Consider the following 6,319-nt stretch of genomic DNA (forward strand, 5'->3'; position numbering starts at 1 on the left):
TCGGGTATAGCACTTGAACTTCTAGCAACAAAACTTTAGCCTTGCATTTTCATTCTTTTTTTAATACAAAATGCACACCGTGTAGTACGTGCACTTCTGGCAGTTATCAATCTGAACTTCTAAGATCATGCGTTCTGCCTTCATCGGAGAAACAGAGTCTCCAAAAATGCACTTCGTGAAGAGGTTGAACTTCTGGAGCAAATGATATACCGTAACTCCCCAACCACTTACCGGAATTGAGCAAATGATATACCGACGGAAAGCTATTGAAAACACGCAACTTTTCGTGTTAACCATTTTTTCATACTTGCGACGGTTCAAAATATTTTTTGAATGCGTAAAAATATGTTTTTAACGGTATACATAAAACTTTTAAACCATTTATCAGAATGTAGCATATAATATACCGTTGGAAAGCTTATGAATAGGAGCAATTTTTTCATCTACACAATCGTTAGAAATTCCTTGCCTTCTAAGAGCAGTATTAAAAATGGCAAAACAACATCATTTTTTCTTGTTTTAACTTGTAACATCGTTTTCGCTTGTTCTTCTGTACGGCAATAATCTAAGTTTTGTAATAATTTTTGAATTACTCTGCTTTTTAAAATTGAACTCTTGGTTTATTCTTTATTAACGAGAAAAATTTGAGTGTTTTACATAGGTTGAACTACTCCGTTTTTTAAATTTGAACTTCATGGTTTTATTATTTAGTATCATAGAAAATCCCTTTTTTATAAATTTTATACTATTATGTTTTTAATTTCATACTTGTTGTTGTTATTCATTAGTAACGGGAAATGTCCTAGTTATGTAATAAACATCGAGCCGCTCAGTTATTTAAATTTGCACTTCTAGGTCTTTAAAAAAATAGGGAAATGTGGTTTTATAAACTTTTTGAACAACTTATTTATTTAATTTGACCTTCTTGGTACCATAATAAATATTGAACTTCTCTGTTATTTAAATTTGAACCACTAGTTTTTTAGAAAGAAGGAGAATCCATTTTTCCTTTAAATTTTGAACCGCTCAATTTTTTAAATTTTACCTTCTTGGTTTATTCTTTAGTAACATGTAAAATCCTAATTTCGTAATAAAAATTGAGCCACTCCGTTATTTAAATTCAAAATTCTAGGTTTTTTTACAAACGAGGAAAATCCATTTTCAAAAAATGGAAAAATCCATGGGATTTTTTGGTACACACATATGTTTGCCATTGCTTAAATTTGAACTTATATTTTGTGTGTTTTTTGAACATGTAAATACATGGTGAACCTCTCCCACAAGAATCTTTGAACTATTCCGGACTGAGTACCTGAACTTCTAGAAACAAACCTTTTAGACTTTGCGTTTTATTCTCTTTTTTGTATGAAACACACTCCATGCAGTAGGTGAACTTCTGGTTGTTTTCAAGTTGTACTGCTCTCTATTTTTTGACCCGAACATCCAAAGTACTCTTTGTAATTGAGCAAATGATATACCATAAGAAAGCTTTTTCAAAGGCGCAAGTTTTCCGTCAGCACATTTTCCAAATTCATGACAGTCCAAGAGTTATTTCAATACGTTAAAATTTGTTTTGAATGATATACTCAAAAATTTCAAACCATTTTTTGAATTAAGGAATATGATATACCTGGTGGAAAACTTTTAAATATAAGCAACTTTTTCATGTAGACAAATTTTTTATGTTCTTCGTCGTTTATGAGTGGTTTTAAAAATGCCCAAAACGCCATCCTTTTTTTTTTAGCATGTAAGCCAAACACTCTGCTATTTTAATTTGACCTTCTTACTTTTATTCTTAGAAAAGCAAAAAACATTTTTAAGTAAACATAGAACAATTATTTAAAAAATTGAACTTCAAACTTTTATTTTTCCTAGGAACGAGAAGAATTTTGAGTTTTTTTTGGACATCGAACTACTCCGTTTTTTATGAACATGCAAGTATTTCTGTTACTTTAATTTGACCTACTTGGTCTTTTTTTCAAACTCGGGAAAAATCCGGTTCTTTTTGTAAACATCAAAATAGTATTTTTATTTGAACTTCTTGGTTTGTTAGAAATTGGTACAATCTGTTTTTCTAAAGAACGTCAAACCGTTATGTTATTTAAATTTAAACTTCTTGGTTTTATTTTTTACAAACATGAAAAACCATTTTTTATAAACACTAGCTAGGGTTTTTCTAGAAACATTGAACGCCTCAATTATATTATTGTTGAACTTCTAGGTTTCTTTTTAAAATCAAGGAAAATGAAATTGAACATTTTCTCTACATTCTTGTTTGAACTTCACTTACGCTTTTTATAATGTTCAGTTGGTTCTGTTTGGACTCCCCCATGTTTGGTGTTTGAATGTTTTCATGTGCCTTCCCAAAATGTCCTATGTTTTTCATCTCTGGATTCCCAATATTATGCAAAGTTTTATTTTGTGTCTTTCTAAGTGGACTTCTTTTTACCACTTTTATCGACTGAACTTGTAAAGTTTGAAAAGTGAGCATCTTTTGCTTATACACTGGGCAATGGACAAATATAAAATTTAGAAGTTTCTTGACACAATCAAATAACCTTATGAACATATGGACACAATAATTATACGGAGTATACATGAGAGCACACATGACACACACACTAGAGCACGCACACATTTTTCTCAAAAAAAAAAGAGCACGCACACATGGGAGCATACGACCCACAGAAACACACGAGGACCCACACAGTGAACGCCCGCACACACATACGAGACACCACACCTACTACGGACGCAGCAGCACATAGCTCTTTTTTTTGAACTTTTGTTTTAGTCTACTTCAAACTTCTGAACATCCTTTTACAAGGTCGAGGTTAGCATGTTTCAGCGGCCCAAAATTCAGTTATCAGAACTCTGAAGAATAATACTACATCTCTAAAGGAACTTCTGTATTTTCTGCAGCCACAAACGGATGCAGTATGCATTTTCCTCCGACTAAATCAAGCGAATCTTTGAGCTTGTCGCTCATTGTTGGCGTGCGACGCGGCAGATCACTGGGCCATGAGATTTCTGTGTTTGTGCCGGACATGATGACTGCTTTTTCTTCAAGTTGAAAGCAGAGATTGTGTGCGTGGACCTACCACCCAATGTAGAAATTACCGATCTTGAATTCTGAAACACACAATCAATTGGATGATAGACTTGCCGTTTTTCTTCTTTTGTGTAGTATCAAGAAGCAAACATATTGATCATTCAGATCAAACCACCACAAAATACTCAGGTTCTGAGTAGTTAACGCTCTTTGAAACTCCCTGCATGATCCCAGGGGATTGGGTTCAGGGAAGAAGAGAAGTCAAGCAAGCGATCGTGATCATGAAGAAGCGAAAGCTTGCAACTGAACTGGAAGCACCGCTCGCACAAGTGAACCTACTTGGCATATATGTAGGTGCAAAAATCTGAATTTTGTTCAGAGAAGTGAAAGCTCTGAACTTGTAGCTTGCGAGAATCAGAACTTCTTTTGTTTTTGGACTTGGTTGTCGTGGCTGGAGGATGGAGGAGCTGGATCGGGGCAGTGCTGGTCAGCGCGTGGGGCGACCAGGAAGGTGACATGAGCCGGCGCGATGGACGGCGGCGGCCGCTAGAGGTAGTGAGTCGTCCGAGTGAGGCGAAGCCCTGCAGCGGCAAAGCCACTACCTCAAACCGAGTCATGCAACCTTGCAGTTCAATATGTATAAGCACATCCGGAAACGGCCGCCTCCACGTGCAGACAAAGGGGAGGAGGTGGGTTGGGCATGAGCAGAAGCCAGGAGGAGCAAGGAGCAGGTGCTCACCTGGAGTCGGCAGCAACCACCTCCGCAGCGAATGAACTTCTCGAGCTCCATGGATCTGTCCGGAGTCACTCGGAGTATGTAGAGAAGGAGGCTCTCGCCGGAGAGGCGTGGGCAGAGAAGGCGCTCGGATCTGGCCGGCCAAAGAAGGATTGAGTCAGGGGCGAGAGGAAGTTCGTGCCGGCGGAATGAGGTGCGCTGGTGGTGGGCGGTGACCCATGAGCATGGCTGGTTGGAGCGCTGCCTCTCATCCGAAGGGCGGTGCGGGGAAGGGGGAAGAAGGTCGCGGAGGCAGGGGGAAGAAGGTCGCGGTGGCAAGGGGAGAAGGTCGCGGCGGCAGGGGTGAGGGCCTGAGTGCGATGGGTCCCGAGTGGCGGCGCTTGGGGAGGTGGAAAAGAAGGTCGCTCGGGGTCATCCGCGACATGGCGGCAGCGCATCGGGAGGTGTCCTGCATCGGCGGCACGCAACGGCGATCCAGGGGAGGAGAGACAGGGCGTCGTGGGTTGCGGCCGGGGCGGGGTGGCGGCAGTGGAGCGGGGAGGATGGCGCGCCGGTGGCTGGGGAGGGGGGCGGCGATGCAGGTGCGGCGCCCAGTGGGTCGCTCGCGTCGGGGTGGGAGGATGGAGGCGCATGGTTTAGGGTGGAGCGGGAGGAGGAGCGCCGGCGGATGGGGGAAGTGGCGCTCCGGCGGCGGGGGAAGAGGCACGCCGACAGAAGGGAAGAGGGGTCCGGCGGCGCCGGTTCGGGGCGACGCGGCGGAAGCAGGTGGAGGGGTCCGGCAATGCGCTGGAATCAGGAGGTTGGGCCCGGCGGCGATGCATTGGAGGGAGTCGGGAGGTTGGTGAGAGATGGTGGGAGTTTTTCTTTTATTCCCTACCGGGAGTTTTGGAGGATTGTGCCTGCCATTCTGTAATATATGCCGTCCGATTTATATCTGACGGATATGAAGGAAACTATGGTAATTTTATAAAAAGATACCCACACCCCTCTCCACATTTGCAAATAAGGCCTTCCCTCGTTCATCATTTTCTCTCACAAAATAAACTACTCATAGAAATGCATCTTGATGTTCCGTGCAACGCATGGGCATCTAGTAGGGGTATAGATGTGCCGGCCCGTGCGTTGCAATGGATCCAAAGTATATCTATTTAGTGGAGTCCACTCTAAACACATTATCTATTTATTTTTCTCTAACCTTTCGTAGCCATGCAACCGAGCCAATAAGCTTCATGGGTGCCCCCCACATCATATTATTCATACTACGTTGACTGAAAAAAGAAAGATAAATCACCCAAAACAAGATCTTCCCTTTTTTGTTCCTACCATGTTCTGTCGTGCACGTACCTAGTTGTATAGTGATAGTACTAGTTGTAGTACAAACTTCATACTAGTAGGAGTAGTAGTACGGAATGCACCTACTCTATCAACGAGCCCCATCAGACACCAAATTTCTTGGCTTTCGTGCTACAATTAGATCTTCCCCTTGTTTCTGTTTTCCAACCCGGCGGCGGGCGGGGTGCGGTTTGCCAATAGTCGGTTTGCTCAACAGCGGTCCCACATGAAAGTGAAAATGTTAGGCAACACGCCTTCCCTAGCTATGTGGCGTGCCGGACTGGCCGTGGAGTACTCCCGATTCGTGGGCGTGTGGGGGTGCGACGCGAACGCGGCAGGCCTTTTCCTTTTACTAGCAATGTGCCCGTGCGTTGCGACGGATCCAAAGTAGTAGAATAGTAGTACTTGTTCACAAACTTGAAAGAAATCACTCTTGTTTTGATATACTCCTAACATATTACTTTTCACTCAAAATATATTTCTCAGGCTGTTTTGATGAGGTAAGGGAGGGATGTGGTTGCTTTCAAGATAATAATGGGTTTTCTGCAAATTGGAGCAGAGAAGTGGGCTATTGTTGCAAAAATGCCACAACTTACCTCTCAGCCGTTAGATGCAGATCTAATTGTCAGAAATGATAGATGGCAGACACACCACCATCACCAACTGAGTGTTTTATAGGAGTTGGAGTAGAGAAACTAACTCTAGCACAGAAACAACGGAGTAGAGAAATAACGATTGGAAACGATAGGGCGGGGCTATTTCCACCAAATAAGCAGGGTACGTAGTAGCTAGGTCGGCGCATCATCAGTTTGGTCACATGCGGTCCGACATGTTCTAGTGTTTCTAGCAAGATGCCCATGCGTTGCACGAAGTTGATGGAAAAGGTAAGCACAACTTATAAATTGACGGATGGAGTACTAGTTACAGTGATGCATATAATTAAGCAAAGGAATCGCACATGTCGGTATTGACTGGAACGAGAATGCAATAGCACAATAAGAATTAAGGCCATGATGATGCGATCGTAGTGGTGGTTACAGGAGGCAAGAAGAAAGATGCATCCATCAACGTACCACCTCCTCCTCCTCAACTTAGTGCGCCGGGCCACCGACCGGCGGCTAAGGAGCGGCAGTTTTTGTGGCGAGGTCAAGGTGCTTCTCAGCAAAGGCATCCAAGGCTTCCAGACGGTTGAGTAAGGC

At 42.7% G+C, this 6,319-nt stretch overlaps 1 long non-coding RNA gene across 1 annotated transcript; it reads right to left on the reverse strand.

Annotated features, from left to right (window-relative positions):
• Positions 1 to 2,781: 2,781 nt before the first annotated feature.
• LOC123099521 (uncharacterized) lies at positions 2,782 to 4,762 on the reverse strand. Its single transcript, XR_006448176.1, has 2 exons — positions 3,792 to 4,762; positions 2,782 to 3,633 (listed from the first exon to the last, which is right to left on the reverse strand). It is a non-coding gene; the product is annotated as an uncharacterized lncRNA (long non-coding RNA).
• Positions 4,763 to 6,319: the final 1,557 nt, after the last annotated feature.

The sequence above is a fragment of the Triticum aestivum genome, chromosome 4D (genome assembly GCF_018294505.1).
Source record: "Triticum aestivum cultivar Chinese Spring chromosome 4D, IWGSC CS RefSeq v2.1, whole genome shotgun sequence".
Classification (NCBI taxonomy): domain Eukaryota; kingdom Viridiplantae; phylum Streptophyta; class Magnoliopsida; order Poales; family Poaceae; genus Triticum; species Triticum aestivum.